Below are 27,160 nucleotides of genomic sequence, written 5' to 3'. Positions count from 1 at the left end.
CTTTCAGAAAACTATTGGTATTTGTGTTTTAGTATTGTTTTTTGTGTTGTATTGCATCTGTACTTGTCAGTACTCCATTCATCAGCAGCCTCATTACACTTTTGCTCAAAGAACATATCGTGGTGATTCTGGCTGTGAAGTTATTGTGCTGTGTATGTCAAAGTCAGTGGTTTTCTGCCTAGAATATTGTACAGGTCTGGGCCATTAATCTGCTTACTTATTCCAGCTGAGTTACACAGCAACTCAAGACTTCACAATGACTGAAATTGCCCTGCAGTGTAGCATAGAGCTGGATGACCCAGCAGCTTCCTGTTAGCTCAGATCCAATGGACTTATTAGGAAATGGTCACCTCCAAACATCTTACTTTGGCTTTCCTATTAGCTGTTCTCTAGAGACTGAACTCATCTCCATGAGCTTTCCTTTCTCATGTATTGGTGCTTAGGGACTGACTGCTGTTTGGGACCTGCCCGCTGTTTGGGACCTGCCCACTATGATTTATTGCAGGAAAACCTCTGCCATGAGGCTTTACTGCCTTACCTGAGGTATCTGCCTTTGGTTCAAGTCTCCCACCTTAGAAAAGCAGCTGAGATTTGCCCCAGCCCTGCGCTTGGTTTGTGGCTCCTGGTAGGGTTGCAGAGCAAGGTAGAGATATGGGTAACTCAACCAACCCTCATGCCTTGTCCAAGGACAGTGCTCCAGATGCAGAAACCTCTCATCCTTAATTTCCAATATCCAGCCTATTGAATCTCTCTGATCTTTGTAAAACTCTTAGTTTAGTATGTGTCAGATGCTTCAAACTTGTGAGCGAGTAACTATCTAATGAATCTTCTGTGTCTACCATCCAAAAACGGCTCTGGCAGTCACCCTCGTACCACCTGAGCTGGGACAGAAGCCCCTCCACAGCTACACACCCCACACTCACACAATCAGACCAGGTTCCCTCACTGGCTCGACCCTAGGTTTTCCATAGCAGAGTTCTCAGATATCCCAATCCTTAAAATAATTTCATCATGGTGCAATAAATAAATAACAAAACCACAACTCAAGCTGATGCCTTTGAGTAGGGATCCAGAACAAAGGAACCCCTGGGCTTTTGTACCTTCTATACCCTCACAGTCTAAGCACAGGAGAATCTGGGGGTTGTTGGGGTTGAGTTTCAGGTTACCCTGTGTCCTTTGTTATGGAAAGTGTCCATTCCCATCCTCTTGCCTAGTGCTCAGGCTTGGGCTTCTGCCCTCCCCAGAGCTCAACCTGCAGCTGGCACTGCAGCTGCACACTGAGCTACCTGCACTGAATATATTCCTTAACAAAACAAATGTAATGGAATTTATTTAGATCCACAAGCACGGAGAGCTTCTTTCAGGAAAAAGGGAAATGGTGGGTGTTGCAAGAAATCTGTTCAGCAGTAAAATACTGATGGTTCACCGGATGTGGCTTGGTGACATGCCAGATTTCATTACAGTCCGTGGAATATTCTCTAGCCTCCAGTAAATCCCTGTCCCTGGTAGCACAAATAGTGACTGCAGTGGTGTTTGGCACCTACAGCCACAGATAGCAGCAGCAGCAGCAGGCTGTGTAATCTGGGCCATTGCAGTATCTCCCTGCTCCATCAGTGTGGGCTAATTACACCATCAAAGATATATAGTATAGTCAGGACTCCCTTCTCATTTGTTAGCACTGCATTCCCTGTGCTGGTTGCAGGGCTGGAAACATTACTTCCCTTTTTTCATCACCAACAGTATTTATTTACTTTCCTCAGTGAAACACAACCATTATTCTTTGTTCTCAGCATGTGCTGACACGTTTAAAAGATACACTAATAAGAATAGAGGACAACTATCACATTCTTGGACTAGTAATCAGCATATACAATTACTTGGAGTTCAAATGAAAATTTAAAATCTTTAAACACTCGTAGGTCCTATTAGTGGAGGTCCCCCTACCTACCCCTGAGGTATGGAATGTATGTCCCTTAGAACCAGTATCTTTGTTGCAAACCCCAGTGTTACCTCTGGAGCTTGAAAGATTCCCTTCATAAATGTATGCATGCTTCTACCTAGGGGTAGTGATTTGATCTAGTGAGAAGGCTGCTATTTGGCTGTATCCTTTTTATTAAATTTTAGGAGAGCCATGGTTAACCCTTCCTTTCCCACCTCGTTGAAGCTCCTCATAGCTGCTTATTTCAAGACAGTGCTGGAAGATTTGCACATTTATGTCCTTATTCTGTAGTCAAAGACAGGCTGGTTCTTAGCATCTATTTCTGCTTGCCTGCACCATCCAGGCTGCAGCACTGCTGCCTCTTCAAGGTCCCAGTCCCAAGAGGAGTTTAGTATCATTCAAAGCCATAGCTTAAACCTTCAGAGAGAGTTCTGGCTTCACTGAATTGTGTATTTTTGCCTGTTGACGTGATTATTCATGACATCACTTCACAGATAGTATTTGAGAGAGAAAGTGGGCAAACTGAACAAGCTGCATTGGAAAGACAAGGATATTTTATCATTCTGTTACAGTCCTCAGCCCTTTGTATTCTCTAAATGTCAATAACTGCCACTGTGATTATCCTCAGGAATAACCATTTTCCCTTTCATCCTAAGTTTTACATATTTCTTTGCCTCAGTGTAAGGGTTGTCTTACAGGGAAGTTTTCAGGTTGCCAGGCAAGATTAATCTGACCCAATACAGACATCTGTAACAAAGATGAAGCTGAGCTAATTGTCTAAACTCTCTTTAAAATCAATCTAGAGAAGGAAGCACTTCAAAGAGACAGCTGAGCTCATCCCAGAGTCAACAACTAAGACAGCTCAGATGAATTGTGCCCTAAGAGTGCCTATTTCTGCCTGCAGTGAGGGAAACTTAGAGTGACTGGCACAGACATAGATGTCCACATGGATGCTGGAAGTTAAGAAGCCCAGCTTAGTAGCATAGCACAGCATGGTGATGGTTATTAGACTGTGTTCATCCCCTTGTTCCTCCCGTAAAAGAAAAGAAGTAGCCTCTGTGCAGAGGATATGGGAGACCAGGGTCCTTATGTGCTCCAAGGGAAAGAGGATACTCCAAATACTCAGCAGAAGTAAACAGCGTGGTAACCATCTCATTCCAGTGGGTACCTCAGTGAAATGCGGGTGGGTTTTGAGCGTCTCAAGGCACGCACAAGTGATTTGTGCAGCTCTGGTGATTGATTTGAGGTGAGGACTCTGTGGTTTCACAGAGTCCTTCTTTCGCTATTTCAGCATTGCTGGTCATAGCTAGTCTGGGGGAGCAAAAAGGGCTCTGCCTTAGATTTCTGCCCTCCCTGCCTGTGAGGACTGAGCAGGGCTCAGAGCCTGTCGGTGTCTATGCAGAGGAGGCAACAGGGGAGAAAATATCAGTGTAGCCTCTTGCACTGCAGCCCTGACCTCTGCCATCCCCATGGGTTAGTTTCTCCTGCACAGGCTTTGGGAAGCAGGGAGATCAAACCCTTCTTCTGCAATCCAGTTGTGGGGAGAATACCTCAAGAGAGACTCCAACCTCATAAAAATTCTAATAAATTACAAAGAGGATAGAAGCTGCACTAACATATGTGTTAATGTGGGCCCTTGGAGATTTGTACTGATAGCACTGGCCACACTAACCTGGGAGAAAAAAAGTCCAGCCAGTTGTCTTTTCCTGTCTTGATTCTTACCTACCCGAATCAGAAAATCAGAACATATTGCCCTAATGTGCAACTTCTCCTGGATTTTATTTCCCATCAAATTGTGTGACAAGAGGGAAATTAGCCAAATATTTTTACGCTAGAGTTCTGGACAGCCAGATTGAATTCATGTAACAGCAACACTAACTCTCTAAAAAGGAATCAGTGCAAGCGTAACCTTTTTGGGCAAGTTTCCAATCTCTGGATTATTTAATGTACCAATTACTTGATTATTGAAAGTGCTAATCAGCAACATAATCCTTGATGTTAAAGTTTAGTTTCTCCATCAGGACGTGGACTGTCAAGCTGTTCTAGCTTGATGCAATTTGAAAAACTATCAAAAGATGTCTCAGTGCCAAAGTCCTGCTATGATAAGGGAATGAAGCTAGGAAGAATATTCTGTTGAGTGTTACATTTTCAAGTTTCAGCAATGTGAGTTTCTAAAATTAGCAGTGTTAGTGTTGCCTGCCTACATGCTTTATGCCCTGGCGGGATCAGTTTTAACCCGTCAGCTTTGATGTCAACGTTTCCTAAAGCAAAGAAATGAAAATACTGAGGTCTGCTTGGATTTAACATGATAGTTATGTTAAACTAAATGAGAAAATGAAGTGGCACATGCAAAACTCACAACCAGCTTCTGTGTGTGCATATGTGTGTTTGTGTTGAGTAATCCTGTGTTGAGGACAGAGGGGTCAGGGATGGAAGGAGTTTTTCTGCTTGGTGTATGGCTACCTACAGAGCCAACCTATATGTCCCAGGGTCGGCATCTGCTGAGTGAAAGTCCCAAACCTTCAGCTGCCTGGTCATCCATGCATTGTGAAAATACACAGCATGCAGAACACTCAGTCCAGAGCAGAAGTAATATATATCTCACTTGGAGCTCCTCTGCCCATAATCGTCCAGCACAAGATTTTCTGCTCTAGTCTGGATTCCTGAGGCAAGGGGCATAGATATCAACCTCATTTTTTTTTAGTCTAAGAGATTTTCTCTCTCCTCTCTCACTGTGGTATCTATCTACCAACATCTTTCTTACCTCTGCCCAGCTTGCTATGATCAGGATAAAATTTGACCTTAAAGGTATACTTGAAAACAGTTTTTTCTATATTTGAACACATTTCTATGCTAGTCATCTTTGTTGACACGGTACTACGGCCAAAGCCTTAGCTAATATTAACTGGATATAGTTCCACTGATGCCAGACTAATTTAAATCAGCAGAGTAATTGGACTCATACACTTAACACCTACTCTTCTGCTTCAGAAATTTTCCTTCACCTGGCTTCTTATGAGCCTGCAGAAATTTTCCATTTATCCAAAGGGGGAGAGGAAAGACTTTTAACACCATAAAGTCTTAAACACATTTGCTTGGAACTGAAGCTTTGCCCTTGAGAGCTGCCTGACTCTAGCAGTGTGATCTTATGTTTCAAAATTTCCTGTATACCTTCTCAGGTACATTAAATCAGAAAAAGGATTTCCCAAGGAAAAAAAAAAAAAAAGGAAAGAAAAAAAGGGCTCTCAAAATAGTGAAGTATAAGATGACATACTTCCAGGGTAGCTTTCAGCTCCCACATCTTGCTGCCGGGGTGTGGGAGTGCTAACTTCCGTCTCAGTGGCAGTAAATAGCAGGCTCGTGGTACACTGCCACAGATCACTGCACACTCTTTGAATCAGAGGAGCAAGTGCTGATTTCTGATGGGCTCCTCCTGCTTTTCTATAAAACCTCCTAGGGCACATGTTTCAAATATGAAATCTGATTCTTGAACTCAGTTTAGAAAATAACTACACATGGTCTGATTTGTAAAGGTAATAAGCATCCAGGGCTGTTGGCAAACAAAACACACAGCCAGAACTTGACAGCAAAAAAAGACATAGCTCAATTGACAGACCCACAGAAATCTGAAGAACCTATGACACCTGCAGACTGAAGTCTACCTGACAGCTCTCAGGACCTCAGACCAGTGATTTCAGAGATAATTTTGGTGCTTACTTGCCATTTTTAGTTTTAATTGTCTTATGAAATTAAAATAATTTGAACTGAAATAAGCACCATGCCATTCCCTAAGTTGGTACAACCCACATTCATGTTGAAACAATGAGTTGCTCATAATCCTTTGCCAGGCTTTAAAGACTGATCAGGCACTTCCATTAAGTATAAGGTCTAAAATGCTCCTCTTATTTAAGTTGGTTCAAAGCAGGTTTGGCTGCACTGAAAAGTGTTAAAATGTGTGAAACAGCCCTATGGAGAGACTCGAGGTCCTCATCAGCCTGTCCTTGTGCTGTTGAGCTACCGAAGTCAGTGGTGCAGGGGAATTTTATGGGGGTGGGGAGGAAAGCACAACTCATAATTAAATACAGAGTCCCTAACAACAAAGACCATAGTAAAACAGACTCTTGTAAAAACATCATCTAGACATCGATTGCCTTGACGTGCAGGGGCCAAGATGCTAGATGGCATGTGTCTGATTGCCACTGAAATCTGATGAGGAGCTAAGCACCTCACAGCCTTTGTGAAGCTTGACCCTGAAACACCATGGCCAACTTCAGTGCAGGGCAGTGAGCTCCAAACAACTGTGAGGAGCTTATAAACTATCTAACAGTATTGTGAGCAATACCTGAAAGTGGGAGAGAAAGGAGTAAAACACTTTTGAGGACTGTGGTTGTGAAAAAGTTGGACATACTCAAGCAGTGAGCCATAGACTTTAACATAAAATTAGATTATTGTTTAAAAAAACACAGTGGAAGATTGAAGAAAAGTAGCAACAAAGCTCTTTGAGCAAGAAGTTAGGAGGAAATCAGACAGCAGCAAACAAGACTTTCTGAAGCAATTTTTTTCCAGATTACCTGCTGAGTCTCTCCTGCCTATTTTTAGGTCCCATAAAGGTAAGCATGTTTCTGGGTGCCTCCACCAGCCAAAGCCTCACAGCTGAGACCTACTAATCATGACCTTATTTGCATTATTTTGATAATCAGCTGCAGTGCACTCACAGGACTGAAAGTTATCTTTGGAAATGTGTGCGATCATCTCGTGAGAGCCGTGAATCGAAGTAACCTCTAACATTCTGCAGAACCCTCAACTATTTAATGTTTGCTTCTACCATGAAAATTACAGCTGATTAAATATCTGGGCTTGATCCTGCTCAGTACTGTGTGCACTCAGTGCTTGGTGCCTCTAATACAAGTTGAAGGCCCTCGGCACATTACAGATCGAGGTCCTGCCTCCAATTCCTTTGCGTGGCTTTACTTCCCCAGACACAACTTTGGTATTTGAAAAGAATGGTATTCCTGTACAACATGTGTCTCAATTTGTAATGATATCCGCTCTGCAGCTGGCTTGCTTTTCCAAGGGTTTCTGAAACATCGCTGCCTTAAATTCGAGCCAACCTTCAATAACAAATTATCTGAAGGCAAAGAGGCTGAGCTGCGTTTGCTGAGAGGACACCCGTACTCCCTGCTGTGCTCCATCTTCCAGTCCCAGTTTTGGACTTTGATGCTGTGTAATGTAATCATCTTCTATGAAGGCAGATATTTAAAAAAAAATAAAAAAAAATTAAGAAATAGGGGGTTTTGGGATTGGGTAGTGTTGAGTGAAATAACTATGGAGTTCTGACCTCTCTGGAAAGATCTGCATCCCATCATCAGGTGATTGATATTGAAACCTATGGTTAGAGCAATTTTCAGCCATTTATTCGGAGCCCACGTGGTTAAATGTAAAACTTTGTGTCGCCTGCTTATGCTCCAAATATTTATAAGCTTTCATGAACCACTTGTGCTGCCACTTCTAAGTTCCTTATCCAAAAAGAGGAGGAAAAAAAGCCCTTTCCCACAGGAATTCTCCTACTGAGAGAATCTTGAACGCAAATAGAAAGGATACATGATAAAGTCACTGAAAATTTGAATTCTGACCCTGAATTTCAAAGATCAGTTAAATGCCAATTCAGTTTTATTTGAAGCAGTTTATCAATTATTGCTGAAATGTTTGCCTTGGTGGTAAAAACATTGTTCCTGTCTTCTTGGGATGAGAAATAGAGAAAATCTAAAGCAGTGTTTGGGCCCAATGCAGTATTTTCAGTGCCCAGTTCAGTGCTGAGTGTAAGGGAGATGCTCTAAGGTGCCTGGCACTGCACTGATGTCTATGCGAGGTCTCACCCACTTGCTCCTTATGTGTTCTGGATGAGTTTTTCCTCTTCTTTCTCCCACAAGATAATCCACATGACATTTTTGCCACCTGAGCATGACCCCTTGCTTTCAGATGAGTCTCCATCTGCTCTTGCTTAGACTTAAAAAGAACCAGAACAAGAGCTGGGAAAACCAGGGAGAAACCCCATGAGGACAGTGCCAGGCATGCAGTCCTGGATGGTTGTGGACAGTGGAGTTGTTCATGGGAAAATGGTAAAATATTGATTGCTTCCTGTTACAGGATGCTGAAACTTTTCACTATGAAGGTTCATTGCTGCTTCAGACAGTTCTAATAATTATTAATTATTATTGTTATAATGATTGTTATAATTTTGAGGCCCAAAGTAACATTTCATGTTAAAAAGCCAGGCGCAGGTGTAGTGCAGGTGAAGAGGAGGACTCTCCCAGGGAGGTACAGGCTGTGGCTCTGCAAGACACCCATCCACACTACCAACAGTTAAACTGCCTTTCTCTGGCTATTTAACTGGTTTTACTGGAGGGATCAGGTTGAATAAGAAAATTGAGAAGCATCTTGGAATAGTAGTTTAGGCCCACATGAGACTGCTGAAACACAAGTTGAAGTTCCTATTCTGATTCAGACAAAATCAGAGGTTTAAAAAAGGGTTATCACATCACAGTGGTTTTCAGGAAAAGAGAGTAGAAGCTGTCTGGATTTGTTTTAACTTCTTAATTTTTAACTTTATTTTTATTTATTTTTTTTTTTTGGTTCAGTTCAGTTTTTTGGTTTTTCAGGTTTTTTTGAGAGGGTGTTGTCGTGATTGGGGTTTTTTGGGGGGCTGGGGTTTTTTTGTGTGTGTGTGGGGGGGGGGTTGTTTTGGGGGTTTTTTTGGTTTGGGTGTTTTTTTTAATTTGTTTGTTTGTGGGGTTTTTTTTGTTTGTTTGTTTGTTTGTTTTTTTAAATACATTGCAAAATTTCAACTTTATCCCAGCTTAGAACGGGAGAATTTGTTGGAAATTTGGCTGTTTTTTTTTTTTTTAACTATATCTTCTTCCACATCTGCACACCAGTGGGGCAAAGCACACTACTTACAAGGCTGGCAAACACTGGTGCTGCACTAACTGGGGAGATTGGGCTGTCTTGTTGTTGTGGAGATATATCCAATTGCCCCAGTGTAAATCAGAGGCCTGGCAGGCTCTGTGGTCTGCCATAGGGGTCACTTCCAATGTAGAGCTTAGAAGTCCAGAACAGTGATGGCATTTTCCTCTTTGCATGATCTGTGTACATACCTCAGAATGCTCCAAAATATAAACCAGAGACCCCTCTGACAGTGATGGCCTGGAGGAAATGGTGCAACAATTCATAGAGCTGGGGGTGTCCTTACCACTTCTGCCTAGGCATAAAAGGCAAATCCCAAAGCTCTTCCCCAATGCATTCCCTAAAGTCACAATGTTTGCTCAGATTCCAGCTCATGTTTCAGTAGAAGGGAGAGCCTGAGTTCCACAGGTGACCCAAAGCTGAGGAAGATCTTTAGCTTACAAGGTCAAAGCAGAAGGAAATCACTATCTTTGAAATCCAGAATTGTTGCTTAAGGACTCAGCTTGTTTTCCCATTCGTGCTAAAAGTCCTCCCTGTCTTGCTATGTGGCATCCCTTCCTTTAGCTCATGGAAAGATAAATCATAGAGTATTCAAAGGGGAAGGCTTTAATGAAGAAACTTGAACTGCTTTAAGAATTGTAAAAAAGAAAAAAAAAATTAAAAATTACAGAACTGTTACAAGTAACAGATGATTCCCGAGTGTTTCCAGGGCTGAGCTTGCTCCCATGCTGACTTTAGCTGCACTCTTGTGGTTTATTTTCAGAGCAGTTTCCCTGAGAAAATAATTGCAGTGCCTTTACTCTAGGGCCATGCATGTCCCAGATGAACCAGGCCTCTTTTAGCACATCAGTATTCATTGTCTGAGTGAATTAAGTACTGTGCTAAATTATGGAAACTCTGCCATGCCAGTCCACATCAACCGTTGTTTCAGCCCTCCCCACCCAGTCTTTAATTTTTCCTGAACAATAAGATGTGAATCTGGAGACAGAAATGTTCAATGGGGCATAGAATGGCAGGGAAGCAACCATGGAAAAAACTGTGTGTGTGTCTGGATGTGTGTATGAGTCCAAAGCCATGTCAATGGCATGGCCCCTCTGGGGGAGCAGGACATGGCTGGGAAGGACACTGTATAAAAACAGCTGTTTCTGGTGGCCATCAGGAGCATGCTGCCATGCTTGGCTCCTGGGGCAGTGCTGGGAGCAAATACACAGGGATCAGTGCTTGGGTGTGGGGGAGCAGAAGGACATGTCCCCACAGCTGAGCCACCAAGCTCCTCAGTATGGAGGGGCAGGGAAGCGAGGAACACTTCCAGCATTTGGCTCTACCAAGCAGGACCAAGCTTCCCACCACAGGACAAAGGGCTGTAGCTCTGCAACAGCACCTGGAAAGAGCTGGGTGACTGCAGAGACAGAGCAAAGGGTGGGGAAGGCTTTGCCTGAGCTGCCAAATTGACCTGCCATGCTCTAATTCTGGGCTGCTCTGAGCAAGGATTTAAATCCTCACGTGTTGGGCATCAGCCAACAGGAAGCTCTGTGTGGGTGGGTGCAGCCAGTGCTCAGGTTTTGGCTAACAGCCCCACAGGGCACCAGTGCAGCTCTCACCTGTTGCATGGAAGCACTGCATCACTATCTAAGCCCACACAGATGAACCTCCAAGCCACCTGCTTGAGATGGGTCATCATCCAGTTGAGTTATTCTTCTTCCCCCTACATTAACAATAGGGCAGAAATGAGCCTTCTTACTTGTTCTCTTTCCCTCATCTTTTCCGTGCTGCTTCCTAGGTTTGAACTACAGCCTCTAACTTCTAGGTGGTCTTCCAACCCAGGATCAGCCTGGCCCTACTTGACTTTGGAAAGCAAGCAAAACCCAGTGTGCTTACCTCAGCACAACCCACATAAGCTTAACTCCATGGCTTTACCGTGATGAAAATTCTTTTGTGGTTGATGCAATTTTTCTATCTGATCAGCAGTATTTGATGTGTGTTGAAGGCAGGTTCAGCTAGGGTGAAGAGCATATGTCCCTCTCCTAAAAAGTAATTTGGGGTTTTTTTGGGGAGATATAAATAGCTGACTTTATTGTGCTGGTCATGCACGCTAGTGCTGGCACGAGGTGCATAGCATTGAACTCTGAAGCAGTGATGACTAGTGTGTTCTCATTTCTTTATAGAGCTTTGCATGCTATGCCTGATATGGATTTTTATTTTGTAACTTGATTGCTACAAAGATACATTCATCAAACGTGATTACTGCCATATGAGCCAGTCAACAGGGAAGGTCCTTCTCGCCCTTCTGCACACCCTGTTACACTGAGTCCATCTGCACCAGGAGAAAATAGACAGAATTACACAGCTAGATGCTCCAGGCAGAAAGCACCAACAGCCACTGAACTTCTTTATGCCTTCCCTCCCAAATCCCTTATTGGTCTGTGCTGTACCATGTACCATGAGATTGGTTAGTGAGGGATTGAAATTCATTTCCATTGATGTATGGAAAGGGAGACCAGCATGAGGCTTCATACAGACATTACAGGTTTAATTTTCTCTGCTTCCCTTTTTACACCAAGACTTCAAGCCAAAAAATGTGTCAGAAAGCAGTCGTGTACTTCACCTTAGCAGGTGGATACATCCCAATTCTCAGTCTAGTTCTTGTTCACAGCTCTCTGTGCACACAAAGAAGTTCATCTCACTGGGCACATTGCCTGAAAGCACAAACGTTACTCCCTAACCTAGATATCATGGTCTCCATGCCATGGAAGCTCATGCTGGTCGATGTGTTCCATGTGCCTTCCAGTCAATACTCTAAGGAGTCTGGAGGTTCAGCAAGGGGATACTAACACATTGTTGAGAGGGATTGCAGTGAAGCCAGTGTGAAGGGAGATAGTGGAGCAGACCGAGAAGGAAAATGTGCCCCAGCACAACTAAGGCTGATGAGTACTGCAGAGTTTCAGTCCAAAAATGTAGGGGACAGCAGATCCCATCCAAGGAGATAAAGTCCAAAGCTCACTGTGTAGGGAGACAGACGTGACAATCCCTGCTAGGTAGCTTACATGGCCAGCTGACAATGGAAGTAGAAGCACACGAAGCAATGATGTATCTCCCAGTAGCCCCTAGAAACACTAAGGCTCAGGAGCTTATAACTGCCAGGGTGTTGTTGAGAACGAATGATATCAGTTTCCAGCTTTTTATCACAGGAATTCCTCCATCTTCCAGCTGCAACCCTGTAGGCTGTGTGTCCCGATGGCCTTTGAGGCACGAGGGGCAGGCGAGGAGGGAGCATTGGGCTTGCGCCTCGGCCTGGCTGCTTGCCCAGCGTGAGGCTGAGTGGGACATGAACTCAGGCAGTGCCCAGCCTGCCTGCAATGAGCATCCTGCTGCTCACCCTGATCCCCTCTGCTTGTCTGCTTTGCAGGAGCGCTCGCTGACAGGGTACCTTGCATGGAGAAAGGGAGCAGAGCAAACCACGTCACTCCACCGAACGACACCAGCCGGTCCTCTCACCACCCCCTCTGGCTGAAAGTCCAGCAGAGAAAGCAGCTTCCTGTCATGAAGCCCCTCCGAGGAAGTCTCGGTCCCACGGGTGCCTTTGACCCAGAAGACAGCACATCATAGATCCACAGTGTGCTCAGCATTCCTGCGACCACCCCTCTTCTCCTCTCGGAACGCTTTTTCCTCTTGGTTTCTTGCTGGGGGGGATTTTTCACCCAGGTTTCAAAAACCACACGGACCAACATAGGTACTTTTCCCTCACTGACTTCAAAGTTCAGATATTTGAGACTGGACAATGATACGGATTTTTTTTTAATTTTTTTTCCTTTGAAAAACTGCTGTGGTTTTGCTGCTACACTAATAATCGTGATTTGCATTGTATGGTTTTGGACCTATTCAAGTTTTGATGGGGGAAAGGGGTAATACTGGAGTAGCAACGCTTCAGAGTCATCTCTGTTCCTACCCATGATGCACTTTTAAATGAAGAGTTAGAATATTTTATTGGCTAATATACTTTCCTTGTTATTTTTACAAAGGCCACCTTTATCCTTTCTAATGCCATATTTTCAGTGTTACACTTTTATGGCTTTTAATTTTTGATTTGACAGATGTAAGAAGCAGCATGAATAGTTTATACTGTGGTTTTTCAGAGACTGAATGCCAAGAGAACTCAGTAAATGTTTATTCTTCTCAGCTTTCTCTTTAAATTCCCCTAAATAGCGCCCCATTTGGGAACAGAGCAAGAGTGTTGAACTAAAGACCAAAATTCCCTCAAGGTGTAAAATAATCTGAGGGGAATATTTGCTGGGCGTCACGAAAGACTTGGATGAAATTTCAACCCTGATGGTTTTCAGTGATCCAGGAAGGCAGTGAGACAATCTCTCCATATGCATAGCCCTTTCATGATAATTAGAATGGTATGGACAAACCAATGAAAACAAGGGTAAAGTGAGAAAGATCCCCCATGATTCTGTTTCACTGTTTGCTTTCTCCTGTCATGGTTAAGAGAAATGTGCAATTTGATCCTCAATCAGTGGGTGGAGGATAACAGGGTAGAATTTACTTGTGTGCACTTGTACAGTTGTAGCCAAGAGTCCAAAAGTACACTAGAGCATGTTATACTGGCACTGAATTGGTAAGAGAGTTGTGGAGTATCCCATTCTGACAAATAAAAAAGAAAAAAAAAAAGAAAATAAAAGAAAAAAAATACAAAAACCCATAAAAACCCCACAAAAAATCAAAAAGAAAGAAAAAAACTAAAAAAAAAAATTCAGATCACCTTGTGATTCAGTGTAACTGTTTACTAACTCGAATAAAGCAATTGTTCACTCTTGAGTGTTCAGAGTACACCTTTTCTATAAGGCTGCTGTGGGGAAGAGAGGAGCAGTTTGCAGGAGCAGAGAGTCTCTGTGTCAGTGGTGTTGGGAGCAGGGCAGCAGAGTCAGTTGAACCAGAGCCTTGTAGTGATGGTGCACTATGAGCACTATGTATATACTGTATTTCTATATTTTCCTTTGTACAGATTCACTTAAGTCAAGCTACTGTTTTACAGGTGCTCCTTATTTATTAGAGCTGTGAAAGCTTGGAAATCACACCGGGCGAGTAAGCTCGCTTTTTAAAAAAACAAACAAACAAACAAAAAATCAACAAAAAAAAAAAAGGGGTGGGTGGGGGGGAATCCAACAACTCCTGAGTCTAGGGGGAGAGCTCAAAGACATTTTGATGAAACATCTTCATGAGAGCAAGAATCTGAAGCACCCTCAGTGTGCTCTGCTTTCCTTTCGGTCTTGCAACACTTTTCTCTCTCCCTGACTGGTGTCAGATTTATTAAAACAAAATAAATCTCCAAGAAAAAAAAATGCACTTAAATGTGCTGTTGTTTTATTTTTCTTTTTTCCCCCGCTCTTTGTGCATGCATTTATTCATTCCTCTACCTGCCTGGTCACAGACAAAAAGACCCCTGAGTCTGAAGCCACAGAAAAATATGTGTAAGGTGTTCTTGAAAGCTGTATCAATGTCCCTTCCATCTTCGTGCATCCCTCAACACTTCTCAGTTTCTGCTGTGTTTAAGGCATGGGGAGAAAATACTCTGCACTTAGCACAGTGCAGATTTAGGTCCTGATCTTGAAGAAAATCCCTGGATAGATGCAGTGGCTGTAGCTTTATTGATTTAGAGGGGATCTGTGCAAGCACAGTTTTCTCATGTTGCCTCTGTGGCAGTGTACAGAGAGTATTCTGCTTGCCTTTTGTGAGGATGGGGCTTTTCTGTGCATAAACTCCCCCTGAAATCAGAGGTTCTTCAAAGAACCAAACTCCTCCCAAGCCCCCAGACCTCTGCCACAGCTATTTCACACAATAGCATTTGCTTTCCAGATCTTGGCCAGCACAACCAGTGCTGCTGATGGAGGTCTTGGAAATGTCCAGTGAGCTCTGGAACTATTTGACTGATTTCATTAACCAGCCATGTAAGGCAAACAACAACAGCCTAAGCGTGCCTGCTTGGAAGGGCATGTAGAGTAAAGCTTGTCTCCCTAGTAAACAGCTTGCTGCATCTCTATTTATTCATCTGAACTTGGCTGTAAAACGAAGGCCGTGTGTATTGATTTTGCTTTTGTCAGTGGTCCAGAATTGTTAGCACACATTTTCACTCTTCTGAAAAACAACAGACTCTTTAGAGAAATCTTTCTCTCTGGTGAACTGGTTTTCTTTTCCAGAAATGGAATCAGCTTGTCAAAAATCATCGGGACAACAGAGGTAGAGAAAGAGATCTAGGCTAGAGCTGGCTTCACATGTTCCCAGTGATCACAAAATCACCCTAGCTTTCCTGAGAATTTACTCACCTTATACTTTCTTAACATCTTACCCAAAATTCAGAATGTGAACAACTGCTTTGGACAGCTGAATCAGTTCATTGTTTGCTATTGAAAAAATATCTCCAGCTGCATATATGGGGAGAAATATCCAAGTATACATAAACCTTGAGGAAAATGCAGACCAAATGGTACAATACATTATTCAAGAGAAACCTGCTTTATTTCTGAGGCCAAATCCATCCCTTGTACGATGCCAGCAAAATGAATGGAATTACACAAAGGATGTAAAGGTCCTTTGCAATTAACGAGAGCCCAGCAAACACTTGCAGATCGGTGCTCATTTGCTGCTGACATTATTTATTAAGCGTTAAGACCTAATAGCCAAGCCAAGCTCTTTCCTGGAGAACTCACCATCAAGGAGCCCGACAAAGAAAATCCTGTGCACTGGGAGATACAGGGGAAGGTTCCTGCCTGCAACAGCCATCGCTCCAGCTCTTGCTCATAGGCGGTTTTGGGATGCAGAGACTGTCTCCATCAGCAGAGAGAGGCAGTTTTGCCTCGGGTCTCAGAGCAGCTGGCCGTGCCTGCATCCCTTCACACTGCTGGGGCAGAGGGAGAGCTTGCTGTGATCAAGCTGCATGGGCCCTTCTGCTAGCACTGAATTCTTGCTGTCAGCGAGAATTTTGCCCTTGTGATAAAAGGGGGTCTGCGTACTGCAGGCACTCTGCATTAATTTCCTCCCCTGTTGTCTTAGATGATTTTGAGAGCTTTATTTTTTTAGAACTACTACACATGACAGTTTTTTGAGTGGCCCAATTCTGTGAATAAGGATGTCCCTCAAAATTAAAACAATTCGTGCTTTTTCTGTGCTAAATGATAGAAATAAATTTGCTTTGTTCAAATAAGTGCTGTGAGCCAAATTTGCAAGGATGCTTATCCAAGTGAGATATCTCATTCTGAGGTCCATATTTGGACACTCAAATCAACACTCAGCCAAACACATGCATGAGGCATTTCAATGCCATTTGGAGTGTCCATATATAGAACTGGATGTCCAAACTTCATTGCCTTTGTTTTAAAAATAGACCTGGAATATAAAGACATCATTTAATAATAACAACTATGACAAACATTCTGTGTGCAAACTAAGAGCAAATTTGCTGATGCTGGTTCAGGTTGATTCCCCTAGAATTGCTCTGGATTTACGGAGGTGTAACTCAGAAAAGAAGCAGTCTCTTAAGTTGTTTTGCCTTCAACTCTCACTTGATATTGAGGCTTGACTTGATATTTGGGATCTGTGAGTAAGGAAAGGTGGCACCCAGGCAGTATCCACACATAACGTGCAGCATGGGGAGAGATAATCCGGAACAGAGCTGAACTTGCTTCATAGTGAACATAACAACTCAAACGTTTTGAAATAGGGAGAACAGCTTTACATAGGCTTACACACATTTTAGTTGTCATTTATGTGGTACTGGGCAAAGAAATGCATTGCTACCTTGAGCAATACAGGGACATTTTGCACGAAACATGGGAAGCACCAGCAAAACACAGAGAGCTGTGAAAAACACAGCAGAACAGCAGCTTCTGGCTGTTTGCTTCCAGGCATGGTGGGAGCATGGCTCGTCAGAGGTGCCATGGATGCTGACTGCAGGGCCCTGCAGCACCCCCAAGGGGGACAGGGTGTCTGATAGAGAAGTGTCCCTCAGCCTGACATGTTGACCAATCAAGACCTGCTGGGACTTGAAGTTCTGTGGCAATGTGAGGAACTGACTCGGCCACAAGAAAGAAGAAAAGCGTAACTTAGGCCACTGACACTCTTTTCTCCAAGCTGTTCCCTGGTCTCTAGAGTATTGCCTATCTGCTGGAGCAGTCATGTCTCAGCCACTTCACCCACTGCCCTACTGAAATAAATTTTCCAGGGATACTCAAGACACAGAGAGGCAGCCAACTGCCAAATGTCCACGACCTTTCCTTACAAATGATGCAAACATCTAAAAGTTGTGTGTCCCTACATCAACAGTCCAGGCACATGATTATCACTGGAGAAGAGGCGGCCTCACCGGCTCCCTCTTGGAGCTCTCTGGCATGTGGGCAGCCCATGCTGCAGGTGGGATCCTGCCCCCTAGATGTGGAGGAAAGTGTGATTATTGTTTGCTGATAAGACAGATGAGGACAGAGATGCGTTGTGATTCCCAGCTCTTAGCAGGCCTACTTTTGAAGGACCTTGCTGGACCTATTTAGTAAAAGAAAAAGGCTTGAGGAAGAAGGAATGCTGCCTTCTTTCCCAGAAAAGAATTTTACTCTGGGGGTTTGCTGAAGGACCAAGAGACTCAGCTTCACTCCTCTTCTTCAGCTGAAGGAAACGAGCCCACAAAGACACATGCAAAACAAGTTGTTGAGAGAGGCTGTTATCCCTTTCCATGTCCCAAGCCAGAATCAATGTGATACAATCTGTCCTGGCTGGTCTACTGGGGCACAAGCTATGCCAAGAAAGGCAGCAGAGGTTCTCTTCATTTTGCAGGGAAGAGACGTGAAGATGTCATACACAGTGCCAGGAAGAGGAAGCACAGTGCTCCAGTTAGGGGTTGAGGCTCTCTCCTGGAACAAGGGCATCTGCTTCTTCTCCCAAAAGGGCTTTAGAGTTGCTGCATTTACTGACCCATTACAGAGCCCACTTCTGAAGCAGAGGAAGTCCCTCCTAAGCCAGCTCCAGATGCTCACTTCAGTGTGCTGCAGCCCCGCTGTCCTGCACGCTTCCCGGGCCCTCGGCACAGCAGGACAGGGAGGGCAGGCAGCCAAAGAGCTCCCTAGGGAAGCAGCACTGGCAGCATCACCCAGGCAGCTTTGGAGCAGGGGAGTGTGCCAGGCTGGCAGGGCTGCCCTGACACGTCTGACCCACATGTGCAGGGTGATGCTGGCCCTATGCATTACCTGCCCTCTCCTGAGCACCTCAGGACAGAGATGTGCTTTCTAATTCTTGCCAAGGCAGATTGACTCACTGTATCCCAGTTGCTAGCATGGCCTTTGGCATGACAGGAGTTATGTGAAGCACAGTGTTTGGGACACGCACACACACACACACAGAGGACCCCGGAGCTGCCCGCTGCATAACTTCCAGGTATCTCCCAAAACACATGGCTGAGCAGGGGCCCGAGTGCTGAGGCATGGCTGGGTGCTGGGGAAAGCTCCCTGCTGCCTGCACACCCTCACTAGAGGTCCAGCAGGATGATTTATGGGCAGGGTCAGGTAGAGGAGCTGACACAGACGGGTCAGAGAGGATGGGTGCCAGCCCACAGGCTTATTGTTGGTCGGCATCGAGGGAACGAGGTGGGAAGAGGGGGGAGCATGAGTCAAATTCCTTAATAACGTGAATTATAAAATCATTTCCTGTGTTAGGGGTTAGGAAAGAGAGCGCAGGACTCAGAGATCTTCCAAACAGAAAACAGCTTTTGTTAAGGCTTTTGGCCTAAGGAGTTTGAGGAGGATTGGGGGGGCGGTGGGAAGGGAAAGTGCTGGCATATTTTTGGCTTGAAGCCTCAGACAACATATTTTTTATTCTAGTCTTTATTTTTCAAAATAAAATTATGGCAAAGCAGCAACAAAGAGGGGGGAAGAGAGTGAAATTAGGAGGAACAGGACCCAAGTATTTCCCACTTCTTTCTGTCCCCGCTATTAAACACACAGGGTGTCCTTTATTATATACAGTAGCAGGATTAAGTTAGAAGCCCAAAGGCTAGGAATGCAACAAGATACTTTTATACTTATTGATCCTTTTTGGTTTTTTTAGGGAGATTGTTTTCATGAAAGTTTAATTCACCTTTTCTAGCTTTTGAGTCTAACTACCACACATTTTATCCCGCTTCTTTGTGAAATGCTAAATCCATCGGTAGGTTTTAGTTTTCCTGGTGTAACTTTTCAGAAACTGTATATCTGCATAGCAACCCCACTGCAGGCAGCTTATGTCACGGTATCACATGTCAGAAAGATGAAAAGAACTCCAAATCTGAGCTGCTCCGCAAACTTATGTCCCCCATTCTCGGACATATATCTTCTGTACTTAATATAAGTGTCAGGAAGGCAACTTCAAGGCCAGAGAGGTGCAAAGTTTTATCTCGGAGATGACAGGGAAAAAAAAATTGCCTCAATTCAGCCTTATGCAGAGAGTCAAGTGAGAAACAAAGATTGTCTTTTTCCTCCTCTCCACATTCCCCCTGACCCCCACCTCCCTGTGTCCCTGTTGTCTGCTTCCAACTGCAACCTGAGCCTGAATCCTGAGCCCAGTGTCCAGATTAGAGATTGTTGACTCAGATTTAGTGGTGAAACTTGAGCCCGGCCCTGTTGATGGCATAGCCTTGAAGGAGCAGGTTTACTTCAAGCCAGAAGAGAGATTACATGTCAGACGAGAGCCTGCCTTTTCTTTATCACAAACTTCCTGATCTCCCTCTGTTCTAATAGTGCGTGTGTGTGTCCCCCCGCCTTGTGCCCATTTTCAATTCCTTCTATAGGGTGTCATAAATCAGGAAATTAGCAAGTGTGTAGCTGCCCTTTGCCACAGGCAGAGACAATGAGCTTGCTGTGTTTTTAACCAGTGGGTAGCACTTAACATAATCAATGGAGAGCTACGTGCAGAAAGGATGAAAAATTTGGTCTCGGTCTGACCACTTACAGGGTATTTCTCATCACCCAGGCAAGCTGCTTTTATGAGAATATGACATGCCCTGGAAGCTTGCTCTCCATTTTGCAGGAGAGTCATTAAAAGAAATCATTACATGTTTTTTTTTGTTCCTTGGCACACGCGCTGCTTTTCCTTGGCTTCTGATTTCATCCATCTTTCAGGCGCTTCGTGCCTTTAGTAATTTATGTGCAAGATTTTTCCAAACCTCCAAATGTTTTTCCATTTGGCAAACTGTGGAAGCCTCCACAGAATGTAACTGTAGAGTTTTCTTGTACTTCAAAACATGAGCCCTGTTAGCACAAAGATGCATCTAATACTTGTAATCCTGTACATAAAAGCTATAAATTCATCTAAGACGATCAAAGACATTGTTTCTTCTTGTGAGTCTTTACCAGCCGTGCTGCTGTAACCCCTTCCTTGATACATGGAAGGAGAATTTCTCTATGAGCATTGTTGTTTTCTTTAACTATAGTTTTTGGAACCTTTATGGTGCCATATGGAGAACTATTTTATTCTGCTGCTGGTAGCTTTCTCGGTACAGGCTATAAATTAGATAATTTTCCTTGTGTCTGATAGCCACACACTATCAGTCAGACACATTTGCTCTCACAGGAAAATCCAGGAGAATTCAAAAGAAAGAGATAATCTTCCCACCATATAGAATCTAATGGAAATTTTTATTCCCTACTCTAATACTTACAGCAGTTGATTAAAAAAAAAGTATCCTGTATTTCACTGTCCATTAAGCTCACAGGTTTGTAGACTGCTTTTTACAGAAGTCACCTCACATTACTCCTGTCCAGCCCTGGTCTTTTAGACCACAGGGATACGTGCTGGTGGATACCCTGACCAGGCTTTTTAAAGACTCCTAAGGAGATCAAGAACCCCTGTGCATTTTTGGGGAGACATAAGGAGGTTGCCCAGCAGGGTAAAAATGGCCTCGAGGAGCAGTTAGGCTGCCACAAGTTGCAATCTGGGCTGCTGTGGCTTTCTTTGGGAATGCAAACCCAAGAGATTCATCAAATATTTCTGATAATGCAGTCCAGTGAGTGACATCCCCAAAATAGCAGGGTATGTAACCACGAGAAAAGGGATCTTTTTTCAGCCATCCATGCTCCTGGGAAATTATCAGACATTGAAGAACAGGAACAGTATCTTTGCTTTTATTTGTCTATTTTCAAAATCCCTAAGTAGTTTACAAGGTTGCACTGTAAAATATTTTCATTTGCTGTAAGTCTCAATTGGACCAGTTTCCTGAAAGAAGAGTCTGTTTTGTCAGTAGAAATTGGTCCATTGCAGGCCTAATGTATTATTTACACAGAGTTGTGCTCCATCCTTGCCTTCTCAGCATGTACTGCCCTGCTTGACCTGGAAATAAATTCTCAGTGAGACTATAAAATAACTGGTGGGATAAGTAGCTTCAACAGTCCTTCACCCAAACTCCTGCATCTAAACTGAATTTACATGGGAAGAACCTTATGTGTTTCACTTAAGAAAGGACATCTCTGTTGTCTGCCAGTACAAATCCTCCAGAATCAGTCTGGATCTATCCTGGCACAGGAGAGAGGTGAATTAGACCAGCAGCAGGGACTTCTTTTTTAAAGAAATGAGGCTGAACACTGAGAGTTTTAGTGTCCATCTGTGTCAATCCAAAGAAAGCAGAGGGAAGGGTCAGTGAAATTCTTCCAGGGCAGCACTGCTGTGATGGAGAGCAGAGTTAGTCTCTTATACGTCATTCCCCAGACTGCCAAACTATGATGACATTTCTCAGAGACACACATGACATATTAACAGCTGAAGATATCATTGCAATCTGAGCTATTACAGTGAATTTATCCCTGTTATATCACTTTAAAATAAACTATTCCCTTACTAAATAAAATTAAGAGTACTTTATCAGTGTGGGTGTGAGGCACATTTTCTTCTTGTAATTTCCTTCCTCTTAAGTGACTCTAGACTTTTGCTTATCTTATTGTCTTATTGTTGACAATACTCTGTTGTCAACATGCATTAAAAATAATATCTCGCTGTTGAGGGAGAGAATGTGTGGAAAAGACCAAGGGCACCGGGGCACAAATATGTGCTATGCCCAGGCTATTAAGCGGCAGTATTTTACCATTTTCACAGCTCTTTTTTTAACCTAGCTTTTGTTTTTAACTGCCTGAGTGCTTTTCCTGCTCTCTCAAACTCCTCTGCATTGCATCCAGTTTGCTCTTCCAGAACTGATTGACTAGTACAGCAGGTCACCACCCCTGCTGAAATCAGCCAACAAGCCGACCATAACCTCAGCAGATGTTTGTGGTTTATAGGCCAAATGAGAGCCCTGCAGACCAGTGAAATACCAGCACCACAGATGTGGAACCTGGCCACTCGACACGACCAACACAAAGCTCAGTCCTGCCCAGCCGGGCTGGGACTTGCAGAGGAGCAGAAGGTCTGAGAGACTAATTAGCCTGCAGAGCCAACACGCTGGCCTATGCTCCATCATTCTGATCGGCACAAAGTCCTTTAATGAAATGCCACATGAGTGAAGTCAGATGAGGCCCCTCTGTAACTTCACCTCGGAGTCTGGCAATCACCTGAGTTCATGATGTCCCCAGAATGTGCCAGCCAGCCCTGCCAGGCTCTGCCACTCACCCCAGCTGGGCTGGGGATGGCCAGCCAGCCTCATTACCACAGTCTGCACTGCTCCTGTACTCCAAATGCGAAGTGGGGACACAGAACTATGACACCTCCGAGAAAACATGTATGTCGAGGGGTTTTTAAATTTTTTTTAAGTTACAGACTCTGCTGGTAATTACTGAGGAAAAGAAAGACCAGTAGCTCTCAGCAGGACCCCAAAGAGATGGAGGATGGCACAGCCCATGTTCTACCAGCCTCTTTTGTGCAAAGCACGTGCTGTTTCTCTGATGAAAAAGCCACGGCACATTCTTGTGCTTTCTGACAAGACAGACACAAACGATCTTTGTGGTTAATATTATCTCCCGAAATATTAGCTCTCGGAGGTGCTTTGCGGTGCAGATTGCCGCTGGAACACCGGGAAGGTGTGAATCAAAGAGAAGGTAGGGGAAGAGCAGCATTGAGAACGCCCTGCCAGGCAGAGAGAGACCCGAGCCCGTGTCCTGCTGCCGCAGCAGGCCTCTCCCCACAGCCCGCTTCTGACGATCTGAGCCCGCACGGAGCGGGGCTGAGGGGGCGGCCGGCGGCAGGGATGCTCCTCGAGGAGCGAATGAATGAATGGACGGTGTCCAAGCGAGCGCGGCTCGTCCCCGCCCGCCCCGCCCGCCGCCTCCACCGCCACCTGCCGGCCGCGCCCGGGGCTCCGCGGGCTCCCGGCGGGATGGGCCGGGAGGCGGCTGCGGACCGGGATCCCCCCTCGCCCATCCCGCCGCCGCCGCCTCCTCCCGGTGCCGAGGGACCCGCGGAGCCGCCGGTGCTGCCGCGGCGGGGCCGATGTGCGGGCTGGCAGCCGCCAGGTGTCAGCCGCGCTCCGGGCTGGGCCCGCCGCTGGCTGCGCCGCGCGCGGCCCCGCGGGGACACGGCCGGCGGTCCGGGACCGGCACCCCCTCCGCCGCCGCTCCCCGTGGAGTGATGGATGGCGAGGTAGATCCATCGATGCTGCGGAAGAAGCTACTTGCGTCAAAGGCACTGAGATCTCGGAGAGGTTTCAAGGAATCTAAGCGCTTCAGCGGGAATTAGAGACCCAAATGTTGTCATAGTGTGTGTGTGGTTCAGGGGCAGAAGTACCACCGCAGATCTCTGGGACCAGCAGTGCCGTGTTTTGATTCGGCAGCGCAATTCCACTGGCCCTGAAACATCATCACACCAAGGTCTGTGGGGCTTCAGGGTTTTACAGCCACTGCAGGCAGGTGCATCTCCTGCAGGGCTGCTCTAATGGCACACTGGGTCCACAAAGAAATGACTTTGCCAAGGTCCCTGCATGGGATCCCTCTCATTCCTATAGGCAGTCCTGCAGGCTTCCCTTCTTCAGGCCTTGATTCCCTGCTGGGAAGCCATCACGTAGGATCTGGCAGCTCCAATAAACCTGGAGTCAGTGAGCTGGTGGATTTTGCCAACATGATCCAACAGTTCTTTGTAAAAATTGATAAAATAAGTCTCCTTTTATTGGGAGGAGACAGGGCACAACAGAGTGATTAACTTATTCCTAAAGTATGTGCTTAACTCATGGAAACAGAGAAGCTCTTTTTTGTTTTTTTTCTACTTTGTGTGTAGTTATTTATGATGTCTACTAAGCAGCCAGGTCCCAAAACAGTGTTCCTTGTCCCCCAGGTAAAGAGCAGGAAACTGATTTCTCACCTGTTCTTCATTATGAACCCTAGAGTTCCTTGCAGATTGACACTGGCCTTTACTGTGCATAAACTTACAGCTACCCCTTTGCAGGACTGTGAGCAGTTCAATGATGTCTCAGAAAATGCTTTGTCTGCACCTGGAAATGCAAACCCTGGAAGGGAAAGCAGAGTACATTCAAAAGGAAACGGTCCCATTCTGTGAATGTATCTGATCCAAAGAATCCTTTACGCGTGACGATTTCTTGGATTAGCTCTGTTAATCCCACATGATGTCAGGATGATTTCTCCATGGCTCTCCTTTTGAGTTATGCTTGTAGGGCAGAGGCTGAAGGCTGCTCCCCCATGCATGGTCTGTTACAGCTAGAGCGCTGAGATGGTGTTTTTGGCAGAGGATAACTCTGGATTGTGCTTCCATGTAACTGCTTTTATACTCTGTTCTCTAAAGTATTTAAGCACAGAGAATACCTCACTGAAGGAGTTTCTTCTTCTCAAATAAAAAGGCACATGCAGATTTCCTGCAGATTATGTTTCATAGAAACAAAAACAAAAACAAATAAGATACATAAAAATACGCCTTCTTGTAGGATGCCCTGAGTCAGGGGGATGTGCAAGGCACCACAACCTTAAAAAGAGAAACTAATAGAAGAAATTTCATTTGAGGATCAAAATTAACCTAAAATGGATGCAGAAAGCAAATTCAAAGATAAAAAGAAACAAAACATTCGCATTTCTTCATGTCCAAAGTGTTATTATTGTAAATGTGAACAAAAAGTTATTTCCACAGTTCTAATAAAATTACAAAGGCGTAGGTCTTTAAACAGTAGTTCCCACATACTCCTTTGGGGTTTTATCTGTAAAAAGTTCTGTAAACTTTCTGTATCTTTAGCTGTACTACTAATCCCCATCATTAAAATTAATTAACAAAATACCAATAATCACTATCTTTAAAAGAAAAGAAAAATTAATTCTTGAAATGGGATTCCCAAGCCAAATGGAATACTTGTCTGCACCTTTTTTTTGTCTAGAAATCCTTTTTGAAAAAGTACAAGAAAGATTTGGGGTGAAGAGCACTGATGTTGTTTCTTTGAAATACTTTTCTGCCCCTGTCCTGCCTATGTCCTTGATAATCCTTTTATTTATATATCTTTCCCTGCTTTTTCTGACTCAGAGGAGAAAGAGACTTGATCTTGTTCAGCAGGCAACACTGGGGAAAATAATGCTGTGACCCCAGACCACCTACTTACAGATGTGTGCATCTTTATGGCTCCTAGGGCAGGCTCCATCCCCTACAGATGAAACCCTTCCTCAGCAGCTGTGGATAGCCTCAGAGCATTGGAACAGAGCACAGCTAATGAATTGCCTATTAATGCCTCTATCCATGCTTATGACAGTTAGTAAAGGCACTGGTGACAAGGTAATTTTTAATAGGATGAGCAGTGTGTCAGAATACTAATAAGGCACTAAAAGAAGTGATTTCCAGGGCAGTCACCTCATTGCTCAAGTGAAAGAGGGGACTATTCCCTCCGGCCCTTTCCTCAGAGCTCCCAAGGACTGTCACCTATAACGATTCAAATTCCACAGCCTCTTCTGAACTACTGCTTAATTTGGAAAGTACTTCAGAGAAAAAAAAGGGACAATCCTGCAAGCCACCGAGTTTCCTGAATCTCACTGAGCTTAACTTAAACCTTGCTTAAAGGTTCGGCTAGACTTGGAGGTTTCAGCTAGTTAATTATTTGTGTTGTCTAAATAGTCCTTGCCAGTGACTGAGCCCCTCAGGGTCACAGACTATCTAGAAAATAAGAAAAAACAATCCAAAGACCTTTTTGGCACAGATAAGATGAATGCCAGCCCCTACATACAGACTGGCACAGGAATACTATGAAATAGTCCACACTGTGATTGAACTGGACCTGCTTATCTGGACATAACATTTTCCTGGGGAAAATAAATGGGCACTGAGGATGGGCAGCAAAAACAGTTGGAAGTGTGAAAAGTTTTACATGCAAAGGACAGGTAAGTGGATACATCTATCCTTGCAAGGAGAGAATCACAGAATAATGGCAAAGGAGGGGTAGGTTAAATAGTGCGACTTACCTTTCACAGCCTGGAAAGAAATCAAGTCAGTATGAGGATTTCTTAGCATTGCATATTAATCTGAGGATACCACTGCCACAGTACTTTGGAGGCAGAGGAACTTTTAAAAGGATAACATGTGTACAGAAAGACAAACAGAGTTAGGTTTTCCAGAGCACAAGCCAGCTGTTAGCTGACAGGGACTGGCAAAACACCTGGGTATATCTGTGGTTTTTGCATCTTCTTCTGATGCTTCCGTTGAGTGCCAGTCAGAGAGATGCTACACTCTTAAATGTACTTGGAGCTTCTAGGCAATTCTGTCATGGCTCAGGCAACCACTTGCACCCATAAAAACCAGACCAAGTTAATCCTTTGACGATTCAATGGTAAACCCTGAAGATACACACACTCAGTTGTTGGCATTTTTTGAGCCTTGTGCCCTTATTTTTCAGCCATTGGTGCAGTAAATGCGGGGTGCAAGATAGAAAAATACTGGCATGGTTATTCCCTTGTGTGGTAGGGAAATTGTCACTTCTTACCTGCTGCAGGAAATGTATCAAGGACTACTCTGTAGGAAAATGCTGTCTGTTGTAGATCACTGGCTGAATAATGAAAAAGAAACACATTGACTCTCAGTTTAGAAAAGTTACTACATTTTACTGCAGATGTGCCTGAAATACATTGCAAAAAATGTGTCCCAGTCAGATTTCTTTGGAAGAAACATTACAATCCTCACTTATGCAAGGAACCCCACCAAAATCAATGAAACTATTCACTTTAAAAGCTTATTAATGTGAGAGCACGTTTACTTTACAGGAACCAGCAGCAAGAGTCCTCTCTTACCAACCAAAGATTTATCTACCTCGCAAGGATTTATTGCTCTGAAGCTAAGGTTGAAACA

At 44.3% G+C, this 27,160-nt stretch overlaps 1 protein-coding gene across 2 annotated transcripts in view; it reads left to right on the top strand.

The window, feature by feature from the left end:
• SOBP (sine oculis binding protein homolog) overlaps positions 1-14,248 on the top strand; it is a 113,594-nt gene extending 99,346 nt beyond the window's left edge. For both annotated transcript variants that reach the window (XM_014887874.2, XM_088161940.1), the window contains one exon: positions 12,309-14,248. The gene's annotated coding sequence lies outside the window, so the exon portion shown is untranslated. The remainder of the gene's footprint in view (positions 1-12,308) is intronic.
• The last annotated feature ends 12,912 nt before the right edge of the window (positions 14,249-27,160 follow it).

This window comes from Sturnus vulgaris, chromosome 3 (genome assembly GCF_052056855.1).
Source record: "Sturnus vulgaris isolate bStuVul1 chromosome 3, bStuVul1.hap1, whole genome shotgun sequence".
NCBI lineage: Eukaryota > Metazoa > Chordata > Aves > Passeriformes > Sturnidae > Sturnus > Sturnus vulgaris.
This window is presented reverse-complemented; position numbering and strand designations above follow the sequence as displayed.